Here is a 16,838-nt window from a genome sequence, read left to right as displayed (position 1 = left end):
AGGTCCAGAAATCTCCACACAGCTTTCCACAGTGGTTGGACCAGTTTGCACTCCCACCAACAGTGCAGAAGAGTTCCTTTTTCTCCACACCCTCGCCAACATTTGTTGTTGCTAGTTTTTTTAATATGTGCCATTCTCACTGGTGTAAGATGGTATCTCATGGTAGTTTTGATTTGCATTTCCCTGATGACAAGTGATGTTGAACATTTTTTCATATGCCTGTTGGCCATTTGCATTTCCTCTTCAGAGAAGTTTCTTTTAAGCTCTTCTGCCCATTTTTTGACTGGATTATTTTCTTTGTTGTTGTTGAGTCTCATCAGCTCTTTGCAGATTTTTGTGATCAGTCCTTTATCATTAGTGTTGGGTGCAAAAATGTTCTCCCAGTTGGTGGGGTTTCTCTTTGTTTTTGTTATTGTCTCTTTTGCTGTGCAAAAGCTCTTTAATTTGATATAGTCCCAGCTGTTTATCTTTGCCTTCACTATCACTGCTTTGGGTGATGTGTCTGTAAAGATGTCTTTGATGTGCAAATCACGTAGTGTTTCGCCTATATTTCCTTCTATATATTTTATGGTTTCAGGTCTTATGTCTAGTTCTTTAATCCATTTTGAGTTGATTTTTGTGTATGGTGCGAGGTGGTGGTCAAGCTTCATTCTTTTGCATGTAGCGACCCAGTTTTCCCAGCACCATTTATTGAACAAACTTTCTTTGCTCCAATGCATAGTCTTTGCTCCTTTGTCAAAGATTAGTTGACCATAAATATGTGGGTTTATTTCTGGATTTTCTATTCGATTCCATTGGTCTGTATGTCTGTTCTTGTTCCAATACCATGCAGTTTTGATGATTATGGCTTTGTAGTATAGTTTGAAGTCTGGGAGTCTGATGCCTCCATTCCCTTCTTTTTTTTTCAGGAGAGCTTTGGCTATTCGGGGTTTTTTGTGATTCCATATGAATTTCATCAATAATTGTTCTATTTCTTTGAAGAATGACATTGAAATTTTGATTGGAATAGCATTGAATCTGTATATTGCTTTTGGAAGGATGGCCATTTTAATAATGTTTATTCTTCCAATCCATGAGCAGGAGATGTCTCTCCATTTCTTTGTGTCTTCTTCTATTTCTTTTAACAGTATTTTATAGTTTTCTTTGTATAGGTCCTTTACCTCTTTTGTTAGATTTATTCCCAAATATTTGATTTTTTTTGTTTCAATAACAAAAGGGATGGTCTTTTTGATTTCTTCTTCTTCAGATTTATTGTTTGTGTATAGGAAGGCTACTGACTTTTGCGTGTTGATTTTGTATCCTGCCACTTTACTGAACTGATTGATGAGTTGAATTAGCTTTTCTGTGGAGTTTTTGGGGTTCTCTATGTATAATATCATATCGTCTGCAAATAGTGATAGTTTGACTTCTTCTTTTCCTATTTGGATTCCTTGGATGTCTTTCTCTTGTCTTATTGCCCTGGCTAGGACTTCCAGTATTATATTGAAAAGCAATGGTGAGAGTGGACATCCTTGTCTTGTTCCAGATCTTAATGGAATTGCTTTCAGCTTTTCACCATTGAGAATGATACTGGCTGTTGGCTTGTCATAGATGGCCTTTATGATGTTGAGGTATGTTCCTTGTATCCCAAGAACTTCAAGGGCTTTTATCATGAATGGGTGTTGCACTTTGTCGAAAGCTTTCTCAGCATCTATTGATATTATCATATGGTTTTTATATTTCTTTTTGTTGATGTGTTGGATAACGTTGATTGATTTTCGGATGTTAAACCATCCTTGTGCCCCTGGAATGAATCCAACTTGGTCGTGGTGAATTATCTTATGGATACATTGTTGGATTCTGATAGCTAAAATTTTATTGAGGATTTTTGCATCAGTGTTCATTAGGGAGATTGGCCTGTAGTTTTCCTTTTTTGTGTTGTCCTTGTTCGGTTTTGGTATTAGTGTAATGTTGGCTTCATAAAACGTGTTTGGTATTGTCCCTTCCTTCTCAATTTTTTGGAAGAGTTTGTGAAGGATAGGCACTAATTCGTCTCTGAATGTTTGGTAGAATTCATTTGTAAATCCATCAGGTCCTGGGCTTTTGTTTTTGGGGAGGTTTTTGATTACCATTTCAATTTCGCTAATTGTAATTGGTCTGTTTAGGTGTTCTATTTCTTCTTTATCTAGCTTTGGGTGATTGTAGAGTTGTAGGAATTTGTCCATCTCCTCTAGATTGTTAAACTTGTTTCCATATAACTGTTCATAGTAGTTACTGATTATTCTTTTGATTTCTGCTGTGTCCGTTGTGATTTCTCCTCTTTCATTGATGATCCTGTTTATTTGTGCTTTCTCCCTTTTTTCCTTTGTGAGCCTGGCTAGGGGTTTGTCTATTTTATTGATTTTTTCAAAGAACCAGCTCTTGGTTTCATTGATCTTTTGGATTGTTTTTTTAGTTTCAATTTCATTTATTTCTGCTTTGGTTTTTATTATTTCTTTTCTTCTACTGGTTTTGGGGTTTTCTTGTTGTTCTTTTTCTAGATCTTTGAGCTTCGAGATTAGGTTGTTTCTTTGCGTTCTTTCTTGTTTCTTGATGTGAGCTTCTATTGCTATATATTTTCCTCTTATTACTGCTTTTGCTGCATCCCATACATTTAGGATATTGGTGTCCTCCTTGTCGTTCAATTCAAAAAATTTTTTAATTTCTTCTTTGATCTCCTCATTAGTCCAGTGGTCTTCCAGTAGTGTGGTTTTTAATCTCCATGAGGTAGGAAAGTTCCTTGCCTTCTTTTTATGGTTTATTTCTAGTTTGATGCCTTCATGGTCAGAAAAGATGGTTGATATGATTTCAATCTTGGTGTATCTGTTGATGTTTGTCTTGTGCCCCAGTATGTGATCGATCCTGGAGAATGATCCGTGTGCGCTTGAGAAAAATGTGTACTCCGTTTTTTTGGGGTTTAGTGTTCTATAGATGTCTGTTAAGCCCAATTGCTCTAGGTCTTTATTTAGAGCTTTGGTTTCTTTACTTATTTTTTGTCTTGTTGATCTATCCATTGTTGATAGTGGTGTGTTGGAGTCTCCCACTACGTATGTGTTTTCTCTGATGTCTGTTTTCAGAGAGGACAACAGTTGTCTGATATATTTTGGTGCTCCTTCGTTTGGTGAGTATATGTTAATGAGTGTTATTTCTTCTTGAAGTATTGTCCCCTTGATCATAATGTAGTGACCATTGGGGTCTCTTTTTATCTTTTTGAGTTTGAAATCTGTTTTATCTGATATAAGTATAGCTGTTCCTGCTTTCTTTTTTGGTCCATTTGCTTGTAGGATTGTTTTCCATCCTTTAACTTTGAGCCTATTTTTATCTTTTGTAGCTAAATGTGTTTCCTGGAGACAGCAAAAGGTTGGGTTTTGTTTCTTAATCCAGGCTGCAACTCTGTGTCTTTTTATTGAAGATTTAGTCCATTTACATTTAGAGTTAATATTGATATGTTAACATCTGTATTTGCCATTGTGTTTGTCTTTCCTTTGATTTTATTTATTTATTCTTTTAATAACTTTTTTTTTTTTTGGCCTTCTTTCATTGTTATTCGTCGCTCTGAGGTTCTGGCTTTAGGACTCCTTGTAGTATTTTTTGGAGTGGGGGTTTAGTTGCAATGAAATTCCGGAGTTTCTGTTTGTCTGGGAAGGTCCATATTCTTTCTTCAAAGAGGAAGGAGAGCTTTGCGGGATAGAGTATTCTTGGTTGGCATCTGTTTTCTTGGAGTCTGTTGACTATGTCCCTCCACTCTCTCCTTGCCCGTAGTGTTTCTTCGGAGAAGTCTGATGTCAGCCTGATTGGCTTTCCTTTGAATGTTATCTGTTTCTTCCCTCTTGCCAGCTTCATTATTTTTTCCTTGTCCTGGATTCTTGGGAGCTTTACTATTATGTGTCTTGCTGTATTTTTCCTTTCGTCGTGGAAGTTTGGTGTTCTTCTTGCTTCTTGTATATCAATTTTCAGCTCCTTCTTCACATTTGGGAAGTTCTCTTCAATTATCTCTTTGAATATTTTCTCTGTTCCTACATCTCTCTCCTCTCCTTCTGGTATTCCTATAACTCTTATATTTCCTTTCCTCATGGAGTCAGATAGTTCCCGAAGTCTTTCCTCGTTCTTTTTCCTTCGTACTTCTCTTTCCTTCTCTGTTTTGGTTCTTTTTATTTCTGTGTCTTCAAGATTACTTATTCGTTCTTCCATTTCATCTATTCTGCTTTCATTGCTTTTCCCAGAATTCTTTAGTTCTTCCATTAATTCTTTGATCTCCTGCATTTCTTTTACTTCCCTCTTTAGGGACTCAATTTCTTTCTTCTGACCATTGTTTTCCCTCTCTAGGGACTCAATTGCATTCTTCTGATCGTTGATTATTTTTCCCTTATCATTGTTTTCCTTTATGACTTCTGTCAGTTTTTTAATCACGGCAATTTTAAATTCTCTTTCTGGAAGGCTCAGAAATTCTTCCAAGTTATTGTCGTTGCAATCTGGGGGCTGGCTTTCTTTTTGTGGTGTGCTTTTTCTCTGGAGAGTTGCTAGGTTGCGTGTGGTTCTTCTCCTCCCTACTGTCTGTTTTCTAATTTGCCGTATGCGTTGGGACACTGTGTTGTTGGGACTTGCCGGCATCTTGGGTGGGCTTCTCTGTTCCCCTCTGGTTCTTCCAGGAGTCATCTGTCAGTTTCAAGCAGCCTTTACTGGAGAAAGGTCCCTGTTCTAAAATGCCGATGTGGGGACACACTCCCCTGTGCGCCTGGTCTGCCCCGGCGGTGGGTTCCTGCTCCCCTCTGGGCTTGGACTGCAGGCCAGAGGGGGTCTGGCGTGGGCGAACTTCCCCCGCTCACCTCTGGCTCCTGAGGAAGCCTTCTGCAGGTAGTCTTTACTGAAGAAATGTCCCTGTTCTAAAATGGTGATGTGGGACACACTCCCTGCGCTTCTGGTCTCAGGCACACTATTCTGCGCGCCTGGTCTGCCCCGGCTGTGGGTGCTCGCTCTCCCTGTGGGCTCAGACTACTTGTTCAGAAGGGGCCCGGTGTGGGCTAACTCCCCAGTTGGCCACTAGCTCCTTCAGTAGCCTGTGCTGGGATCAAGTCGCTAGGTGGCACCAGAGATCTCGCCTAGAGCCCTTGGGGAGCTGATTTTCCACCCTGTGGGACAGGGAGCAGAGCGGGGATGGTAGGGTACACCTCAAAGGCTTTGGGGTGCTGTGTCTGCTTTGTGCCCCACCGTCGTGGGGAACCCACGCCCCTAATTTCGTGCCCCGGGTCTCAGTTCCAAAGCCCTCAGTTCCAGGAGGCGGGCTGTAGCCCAGATCAGTGGCGCGGGAATGGCGCCTTTTGAATCCCGCTCCCCTGCCTGGGCGCCTTGTTCCTGCTCACTCAGGGAGGGCCTCCGCCCGGGTCTCAGTTCCAAAGCCCTCAGTTCCAGGTCGCGGGCTGTAGCCCAGATCAGTGGCGCGGGAATGGCGCCTTTTGAATCCCGCTCCCCTGCCTGGGCACCTTGTTCCTGCTCACTCAGGGAGGGCCTCCGCCGTCTCCCCGCAAGCCTAGGTCGCAGGAGCAGGGACCTGGGCAGCTGCAATCCGAGCGCCGCTTTCGCGCAAGCTTACCGGGCGGCCGGGGCTGTGTGCTGGTGCTGGTCTCCTCCTGGGGGCGGGGCTCTCTTTAATGGCGCCTGGAGCTCACCTCCGCGGCAGATCCTGCAGGGTTCGCCTCAGCTCCCGTTCACGGGGTGTGGTGGCTGAAATAGTTCCTTTCCACTCACAGTCCCACTTGCTGCATCCGTTTTTCTTGTTGGGCGTTTTGGTTTGTTGTTTCCCTCGTCTCTGCCGGTCGGAGAGTGCAGCCTCTGTGGGCGGGGGAGGGGAGCAGGGTTCTGCGCTTCCCTCCCTTCTCGTCCTCTTTTATGGCAACTTTCTTCTTCGGGCAGTTTGCTGGAGTCGTCCGTTTATCTTCCGTGTCCCAGTTCTCACTGGGACCTGCCGCTTTTCCTCCCTATTAACTTTTTTTTTAATGGGAGATCTTACTCGCAGCGTCTCCTCGCCGCCATGTTGCTCCGCTACATCCCAACTTTTGAGATCAAAACTCTCTTCACAATGCCAGGAGCCTACAGACATCATGTTCCATCCACATTTCAGGTGTTTCTCATTTCCATCTTTATTCTTAAAATAATACCCTAAGTTCTTAATAAAAACAACAAACCTGGCGAGAAGGGATTTCTTCACCATCCTTTCTAAATCTCTTCTCTCTGATATCAAAGGTCAAGTTGTAATAGTTAGCATTGCTTATTCCCTTCCTCTCTTCATTTTGTATATTATTATTAATCCTTTATTGCTAAAATTCTATAGGTTATTTTATTTTTGGATCTTATATTTCAACAATTCTGTGTAAGATAAGGACTGATAAGTATTCTTGGCATTGGTAAAGACAATATTGACATTGATTTCTGATGATGTAATGAGAGGTTAGTGGAATAAAATAATCCATAAATAATAATAAGATGCCTGAACTTTCTACTTATCAGAAGCAATTGACCTCTATTTTACAACCAGTCGTTATAACTATAAACACATTTCTATGGAGTCAGCATTTGTTTAGTTTTATGAAGCCCTTTGTTGATAACTATGTGGTCTTGATTTCTGGGTGCCAGGTGGAACTTTATGTGAGATAATGAAAAATAAGTTCTGCTACCAGAGCCAACAGAAAAGTAAATAACATTCCCATTGCATCATCTTTCTGAGGAAATATCTCTATTGATTACTGTGTAATCTATCTTCAGAGAACATTAAAAATGGAATTGTTTTGCCTTGCTTATATCTCAGAAGTTGTGGCATTACCAGTGCTAACTTGCAGATTTGGCACAGTAATGACATTTATTTCAACAATTTTGAGCAAATTATGTGAAAGAAAATATAAAAATAGAGACTTATTATATAACTGGATTTAGTTAGTATTATTGAAGACACTTAAAAACACTGTGTATGTAATTTTTCTATAAAAATAACTATTACCAAACCAAGATATGTTTGTATTTTAAATGACTTTTCTATAATTCAAAATTTAGCCTAAGCCCCCAATGGTTTGTGTTTATATGAATCTCTTTTTCAGTTAATAACTCCCTGATCTTTTCCCCATGTTCTTTGGAATACACTTTGGAATCCTGAACATACTTTATTAATATTTTAGTACCAGTCATAGAATAGCCTCTGAACACCTGAGCATACTTCAATATTACTTTAGCAACTGTAATAGGTAATTTCATTACAACAAATAGGTAATCTGCAGTTACTACAAATATTACAATTAAAATTGCTTACAATTATTTTCAAATGCATTACAAATTTAACAAGTGTAAATTTAAACAAATCTGATCCTATAAAACTTTTTCTCCATAAAGGTTAAACATTAGAGAATACTTTAAGAACAACTCCAACACTTAGAGCCCAGGACCCCATAAAACATCTATCTATGTACTACTCTGTGGACACTGATGCATAAAGACATATACATATATATTTGAAAAATAAGTTAATATTTTGATTTTCTTTTTTTCTAACTATGAATGTGAAGTTGCTATTTCTCACAGTAAATATGGTTAATATTTAAGTCATTTTTGCAGTTTGATTAACATTTTATTCATGTATTAAATGCTTTTACACAATAAAAGCATGCATGCTGATTAATACATTCTTTCAAAATCCTCCTTCCATCAGAGGTCTATAGACATAAGTGATATTAATTCCTAATAATGAAAGAGTAGGACCTAATGGAATAATTTAATTTCTTATTATCACAAAGCCCAAATGCACTTTCATAAATCATTTAAATCCAGTTTAAAGTCTTATTCCTAGAGAGTAATTGTTTATATCAGAAGATGGAATCTGTATTTTAAAATACCAAAATGAAAGTTTAAAACTAGAATATCTAGTTATATATTGTAAAGCAGTTGATATGACAACTTTATTTCGGCACTGTGATTCTTTAAATCAGTTTTCTGAAGTGTGGTCTTTAATACTAAAAGCTTAAATGAAATTTTAACTGCATTTTGAAATGTAGTAAAGTACACAAAGTGATCAAAAATCATCTTCTAACTATTCTCACAAACAGAAAACCATCCAAAATGTCCCCACAGTAAAGAGACATATCATGGCCAAAAAAGTAGAAAACACTCTTATAAGAGATTCATAAATTAGGATTAGTCATACACACACACACACAACACACATATTTCCTATATTATTTTTAAGTAATTATTTTCATGTTAAGATGTGTTAATGCCCAAATATACGAAGTGCAATATACTCTAAGTTTAATTATCTATCAAGATAGTTTGTCTTGTCAAACACCTAGAACTTAAAAGGGAGTAGTTATTTGCCTTCCCTCAGATGTTTTCCATGCCAAATACAAACACCCAGATTTGGGACTTGGAGACTACATGGTGAATTCTCTTTTGTTCCAGAAGAGGTCTAAAAATGTTTCAAAATTCATTGACGTTCGAATACGTATTTATTAAACTTGTCGGATATAGTGTCAGTAAGAATTAGAAAGGCATGGAGGATAACAGATTTAGAAGGGAAACTCACCAGTAGAAAATGGGTCTCCTCGCGTAATTGAATTGAACTTTATAGCCTAGGATATAGAAAGCAAATGTTGATTCTCTGATCAGCATGCTGAAGAATGAAAATCTTCACCTGGGTGTAAGACCACAGTGAGGATTGGAGGAAGGTTAATTGTTAAAAGGTAGATCAGGGCCTCCCCTTGTGGCACAGGCGGTTGAGCACAGCGCTGTGCAGCTATCCGCAGCCTCTGCAGTGCGGATTCAATCCTGGCAGACCTGTGAGAATCTCACAAGGAGCAGCAGACCTCTCCTGCCTCTCCCGCTGCTCCCCTCAGCAGTGCATTTCAGTCAATCTGCCTGTTCTGTTCCCCACTCTGTCTCTGGTGAATCCTCTCATCCTCCTGCGCATCTGGCCTGTACCCCATTCTTGTATGCATGAATAAATCTTTAAAAAAATAAAAATAGGGCCTCCCTGGTGGCGCAGCGGTTGAGTGCTGGGTTGCGAAGCTGCCCGCACGCAGCCTCTGCAGCGCCGGTTCAATCCCCGGCTGCTCCCCGACCACCAGAGGAGGGTCCCACATGGCGCGCAGACCTCTCCTGCTGCCCGCTGCTCCCCTCAGCAGTGTACTTCGGTCCTTCTGCCTGCCCTGCTCCCCGCTCTGGCTCTGGTGAATTCTCTTACCTCCCCGCGCATCTGACTGTACCCAGTGCTTGTATAAATAATAAATAAATAAATGTTAAAAAAATAAAAATAAAAGCTAGATCACAAGAAACATCCCTGTGACACATCATACTGCAAAAAGCATCCTTTCTCACAGTAAAAGGAACCACTTTAATAAGCTTAAACAAGCAGATAGAAGGGGCTGTTATGCTGCCACTGGGTTTGCAGGGGTAATGGCTTGTCTTGAGCTGTCCTGAGAATGACGCTAGCCTGGTGACTGGCTGAGAACAGCCAGTTTCTGTTTTCAGAGTATTTCAGACCAACCTGCCAGGAAATCAAATATCTTAGGACTAGTGAGTTTAGGTGAATATGGAAAGGACTGGTTCTATGACTGTATAAGAAACCCCACAGAGCCTTGGGATTATACTTGGAAAAAGAAAATGTTATATTAATATAATTGGTAGAGTTTTGTAGCTATTCATTTAATAATAGTTATCATAATTAATCCTAGAAGTTTAAGTCTAAGTACATGGTAGTTACTATGTGCCAGTCATTTCTTTGAATCCTTTACATTTAATGTAGCTTTCAAGCCTCAAAACTATTTGGTTTAATAGATGGGATCACTGGCAACCTAAGATATTAATTTGCCCAAAGATACATATTTAGTAATAGGTAGAATCACTGTAAAAATATAAGAAACCTATTCCAGTTCTCTGCTTTGAAAATGACCCTGATACTGGATATTACAGGAAATGTGAATTTACTGTGGCAATAGGTTAACAAGATCTTGGATGTCTGGGTTTCAACTGAACCCCTTTTGTTTACTTGAGCTTGCTTGAATATTATTTAACTTTGAGACATAATTTCTTGCATTTTTCCAGCTAGCAGTTGAGTCATTTTTATCAATAGAGCTTGAAAAACAAATCTCCTTTTTTGATAAATAATCATCTTGCTTTCAACATCTAAAACTTATTACTAGAAACATACCTTCTGCCAGACAGACAAATGGTATTATTTCTTATCTCAATGCCTTAGGGTATGATTGGCATTTTGATTGTTATTATTTTTTATTGCATTTATTTCTGGAATTTTCTGCTTCTTTGCGGTTACTATCCTTGTCATTAGCTGGAAGCTACAATGAATTTTGCATTCAAATCTCTATGCTTTTTCCTTTGCATGCAAATATTATATTGCTTTCAAATGATAATATAATCTGTTCACATTTTTATTGGAAGAACTCAAGTATTAACACTTTGTTTTCTTTGAAGATGGTGATATAAGTTTTATATAGCAAACATTTCCATTAAATTATTGGTTTGAGAGAAATATTTTAAATTTTGATGAAAGATACTAGACACTGCTTTTGTCAGATTAATGAGGCATAGTTTTATTTGTTTTTCATAGCTTTATTTTGATACATGGACACATAACTTTGCTTTGATTCATGTATATATTATTTTAAGAATAGAAGTATTTCTAAACTTCAGGTTTATATTTAAGATGAACATTAAACATGCTTAGATTGTTCTGACACATTATCTTTAAGTGGGAATTTCTTCAAAGCTCCTAAAATTTCAGAGTATGAGCAATTATATAGAAAATTTTTACAAAAAGATAAAAGACAAAATCAGATCTAAAACAAAAACCTATGTTCACAGCATATTAATGAAAGAAAAGTTGGCAATTCACAAGAGATACAAAATGACTTTTTGTTGAGTAGACGCAATCACTTATTATTGTAATGAAGAAAATTCACTCTACCAGGTTAAAAAGAATTAAACAAAATCCTTATATATATTGCCTTTTTATTACCAAACCAGCCAAAAGATTAACAAATTCACTGCCTGTCTGATGGTATTTAAAATATCCCAAGTTGATAGTTCAAGAATTATGAAGGGGTTTTAAAAACCAAAATCCTTTCAAAACTTCCATTCAGAACACCTCTGAAGTCTGAATATTTGCTTGACATTATCCCTGCAATTCCAGATTGAAGAAGAAAGGGAACATGTGACATTGAATCAGATACCGTCTCTTAAATGATGTATTTTGAGGTGATCAAGAGAGTAACACCACCTTTGTTTATATTCCCCTTTTCCTATAGTTTTGCCTCATATCCTTAAGCAGCCTTCATTGATGATAATCAGACTTGGTCTCAAGAAAGGAAAACTGTGATTTACACTAAATCTCCTGCAGAGCACAATTTTAGATCTACACACAAACACTTACTTGAAGGCATAAAAGAAAAAATGAGATTGTGAAGAATAGCCAGCCAGGATTTCTAGGAGGATGAAAAGCCCAGAAAGCAAGTTTAAGGCTTCTTTTGTTTTCTCACTCAGGAGGAGGCAGCAGAGTTGCTGAGAGGCTATAAAACACTCTTTGGCATGATGCTGTGCTAGAGGGCAGAGGCTGGACTGGAGAAATGGTAACCTGGTGAATCCACCTTGATTTGGGATAAGTATGATCAATGAGTAGGTGGGACTCACAAGAACTGAGGCCAGGATTGAAATCTATTCAGTCTTTGAAATTTGATTAAGTTGAGCCTCCACTGCTAATGTCACAAAGTATCTGCCAGAAACAAACAAGTTTTATTCGGAGAGAAGATAACTTCATACCACACCATGCTTTTTCTACAGTAATTTTTCTAATACAATGAGCAGCAAGCAATGTATAAAACAAAACATACCTGAGGAGAGAAGACAATATAATAGAAACCAAGAGAAGTGATATAGAATCAATAGACATAAATATAAACTCATCGGTAAAGTTGTCGAAAGTAGCAAATATAATAGAAACCACCCTGTTACATTTTAATTTCAGATAAACACTACCTGCCCCATGAAATATTTGAGACATACTAACATTGAAAAATTATTCATTATTGATTTGAAACTCCATTTGGTATTTATTTGGAATTCAAATTCAACTAGGCATTCTGTATTGTATTTGGTCCCTTTTCTCATAGGGGGCACAAATATTAGGCTTCCCAAAATTAGATTTTGAAAAACAACTATACTAACAATGTTCAAGACTTTACAAGGGTCAAGAGAAAAAGAACATCATAAAGTCATCAGTTACTGGGTTTTGCAGCCATTGCCAATGGGAGAAGCACTGATGAGGCGACAAGAGAAGGCATCAAAGTAGAAGACTATGAGCAACACAGAAACACAGGGACATCAGCTGGCCCACGGCTGACGAGATTCCCTGCCCCCCACGCTCTCACTCCCTGCCTCAGAATCCAGGAAGATGCCCTCTTCATTTATCATGATGCCATCTCTAAAGGTGCTAAGATTTTACTTGCAGAAGTCGTCTTGGTGCTCATGTAAAATAAGCTGTATAGTTAATTTCAGAGTAGATTGATGATGGAAAGTGAAATGAAACTATTTAAAACAGAAAAGGAAGAAATTTGGACGAATGGAAGTTTCTTTACTCCTCAGTATAGTAGGAATGTGTAAAGAAAACCAATGAGCCAGAGAGGTAATTTCATCTTCCCGGTACATTTTTTTTTTTAAGATTTATTTATTTATTTATGCAAGCACTGGGTACAGTCAAAATCACGGGAGGGTGAGAGAATTCACCAGAGCCAGAGTGGGGAACAGAACAGGCAGACTAACGAAACACACTGCTGAGGGGAGCAGCGGGCGTGGCAGGGGAGGTCTGCAAGCGGGGATCGAACTGGCGTTGCAGAGGCTGCGGGCAGCTTCGCAACCCAGCGCTCAACCACTGTGCCACCGAGGAGGCCCTTCCTGGTACATTTTTAAACATCAGTGTTAACTCTACTCTTACTTCAGATTCTTCCTCCTGACCCTTTTGTTTGTTTTTTTGTTTGTAATTCATCTTTGTGAAGGTATATTTTGCTTCCTGTACTTTTTTGCAATGGTATGAAGCCGATCTCTGAGCCACTGTGCCTCTACCTGAATACCTTGTGGATTAGCTGGATCTGCTCCTTTTCTAGTCTTGTTCTTTCTTCCTTTTGTCAGAATTGATACCTAAACATATAGCATACATTGAGGTCAACTTGAACAAAATTCTAAATAATTGGGTTCAATGAATAAATTAACATCCTTGCCTAGCTTAGTATCATTTAGAGTCATTTTTCCCATACTAGGTCACTTTAGAAACCCTATTTGGAAAGAACATTTTCTTCATCCTATAACTACCTCAATATTCTCTGTTCCTCTCTGCTCTAGAGTTTAGAGTAAGAATTATTAAGTAAAAATGAAGTATAAGTTATATTATTCCTAAACCCCACCACATCATCTCACAGATAGTATAAGACATCTATTAAACCTTCATAAGAAGCTACAAACAGCATTTAAAACACACAAGAAGGATAATTTTTTAATCTTAGATATTTTCCCTTTAAATAGTTTGTTCTTTGTGTATTTGCCATTGATAATAAGAGTCCTAAACATTCCAAAGGCAAAAAAAAAAGAAAATTTCATAGAAATAAAATTATTTTATAATACCATGTAAATGTAACACAATTATATAATATGTAATGATGATATAATATGATATAATTAATCTTTACTAATAAGAAAAAAGAAATTTTCTTACTGTACTTTATAATAATTTTTATTAGTGTGAGCCTCAATCAGTTATTACTAATTAACCTAGCAGTTTGCTTATAATCAGATCTCTAACAGGGAGACTTAAGAAAAATTTAAATATGTAGATTTAATAATAATTTATAACAATGGTAGTACATTTACTCAATTATGAATATATTTAATAAATGCAACTTTACAGTTTAGTCTCTTTTACCCTAATACTCCTCTAGGAAATAAACATATATGATAATTGACATTTCACAGACAAGGAGACGAGACTGAAGCTAGAGAGTTCAAGTTACTATTTCGTGATCATACTCAACGTTAGAAGTGGAGGAAGAATTATGGGAAAAGTCTGAAAGTAAGCATAGTGCTCTTTTTGGTAGTCTTCCTATTCTTCTGAAAAGTTTATATTTTATAAGGTTGTAGTTCTCTGATGGCATCTGATAGAAACATTTGACATGTACTACACATTGATTTTATTTTGACAAGGATAGAAAATAAAATTGGACCATGATTTATTTATTGACAGCTTCCAGCACTGTTTTAAGTGCTTTGATTACATTCATTCATGTAATCATCCTAAGCTGTGATAAAAAGGATACAATTACTAAACTCCTCTCCAAATGGAGATTAAGGTCAGCAAGCATTGTGCTGACCAGCCACTTAACTAGTTGTAAGGACTGCTCTCTGACTGAGACCTGTGACAAACACCTATGGATCAAGGGGAAAGTTTGGCTACACTTGTAACCAAAGCACATTTCTTCCTGGCCTCAGACACATTTTGTAATGTTAAAATGGCCACTATTCTTCAAAAGAGTGTTGAAGAAGAAACTGATGATGAAAGTCAAAATGCCTGTTTCCTTGGCCAATGCCTGAAGAGCAGCATCCTGCAGTATGCTGGGTTCTGGGCTTTCTTGCCTTTAAGCCAGAGTTCGTTTTAAACATAAGCTGCCTACAAAAATCTAAACATGATAACCACTATCTCCTACATCATTATATAGGGGCCTCCACACCCCATATATTGTCATGGCCTCAGCATTATTTCTCAATATTCCTGAAACATGGGTTTTCCTCAACACAGTTTCTTATGCACCAATTTAATTGAAGATTGTTTATATTTTCAGAAAATATACAACTCAGAGCCAACATTCATCTTGATCACCATGTCCACACCTCTAAAATTAAGACTGAAGGCATTTGAGAAATAATAACTGACACTCAGTGAACACTTAACCACCCAATCTCTCTTAAGCTGTTTACATGCATTTATATAAAACCTCAAAATTCATATGAGACAGTATTATTAATATCACTGTTTGATAGATTTTGCATGTTGTAAATCACACAGCCAGGAAGTAATAGTTTTAGTCCTAACTATTAATCTTGATACTACATGGCTTCTCTGCATTTGTTTTGTTTTTCTTTCTTTCCTTTTTTTTTTTTTAAGATTTATTTATTTATACAAGAACCTGGGTACAGGCCAGATGCACGGAAGTGTGAGAGGATTCACCAGAGACAGAGCAGGGAACAGAACAGGCAGACTGATGAAATACACTGCTGAGGGGAGCAGTGGGCGAGACAGGAGAGGTCTGCTGCACCATGTGGGACCCTCGCCGGCCGGTGGGGATCAAACCCACGCAGCAGAGGCTGCGGACGGCTTCACAGTGCAGCGCTCAACCACCTGAGCCACCAGGGAGGCCCTCTGCATTTGTTTTCTTAAACAGTATCTAAAATATCAATAAATTTTAGTCTTTCAATAACAATTTGCTTTTCTTATCCCTACTAAGTCAATATTCGCTTCCTTCAGTTTCTACTGTGCATTATTTTTAATGAGGAAAAATCTTCATTCCAGATCATTTTTTCCTGTAAAGAGACATTCGAGCAAGTCTGAGTAAGAACAATGTTGCTATAACTGTTTTATATTGCCATTTAGTTTGTTTGTTTCCTTTTGCTGTATTTGTTACTCTTTTCTTTTCTCTTTCCCTTCCCTTCCCTTCCCTTCCCTTCCCTTCCCTTCCCTTCCCTTCCCTTCCCTTCCCTTCCCTTCCCTTCCCTTCCCTTCCCTTCCCTTCCCTTCCCTTCCCTTCCCTTCCCTTCCCTTCCCTTCCCTTCCCTTCTTTCTTCTTTTCTTTTCTATATATTTATTTATTTATTTATACAAGCACTGGGGCACAAGCCAGAGGCGTGGGAGGGTGAGAGAATTCACCAGAGACAGAATAGGGAGCAGAACAGGCAGAAGGACCGAAATACACTGCTGAGAGGATCAGTGGACGCGACAAGAAAGGTCTGCTGTGCCATGTGGGAATCTCCCTGGTTGGCCGGGAATCGAACCAGCACTGCAGAAGCTGCGGACAGCTTCACGGTGCTGCCCTCGAACCACCACGCCACCAGGGAGGCCCTACACTTTTCTTATGAAAGAAATAAACTATAGATGAGCAGTCTGATGCAATATAAGCTCTATTTGTAAAAAAATATTAAATAAATATTTCAACTGAAGTTCAACTGAAACAATGTCCATTTTCTGACTGCAGTAATCACAGTATGGCTGCTGTCTAGGGCACGTGAATTAAAGGATTTTGAAATTAAATGTATAGGTCATGCCATGGTTCAATGTAGCTGTAATAATCAGCTGTAATAATCACTACACTTCAGCTATTGAATCTACTTTCAGTATCACAGATAATTTTTAATACACACATCTTTAGGTTTTGCCTTCCTCTCTAAAATAAGATAATTTGTGGCAATGTGTTAATACTGTCTACATAAGCAATGACATTTTGCTAGGCTACAGGAATGTAGGTTGTTATGTCAACACACTACAAAATTATTTATGAAGAAATAACTCTTGGAAATATGCACATAAACTTGGAGAAAGCATCTAGTGGGAAAGAATATTTGTAACTTTCCTATTAGGATTTCAATATAAAATATTAAGCACTTGCCACCAAATCTGCGTGCCAATATTGTCTGAGGGCACTGACAATGACTAAATGTTTTTTAAGGGCATGTAACATAAATCAAGGGCCACACTATTTCTATGCTGAACCTTTGATATGTTCTGTTTTGGG

Source organism: Talpa europaea, assembly GCF_964194135.1.
Source record: "Talpa europaea genome assembly, chromosome: 3".
NCBI classification, from domain to species: Eukaryota; Metazoa; Chordata; class Mammalia; order Eulipotyphla; family Talpidae; genus Talpa; species Talpa europaea.
Note: the sequence above shows the minus strand (reverse complement) of the source record.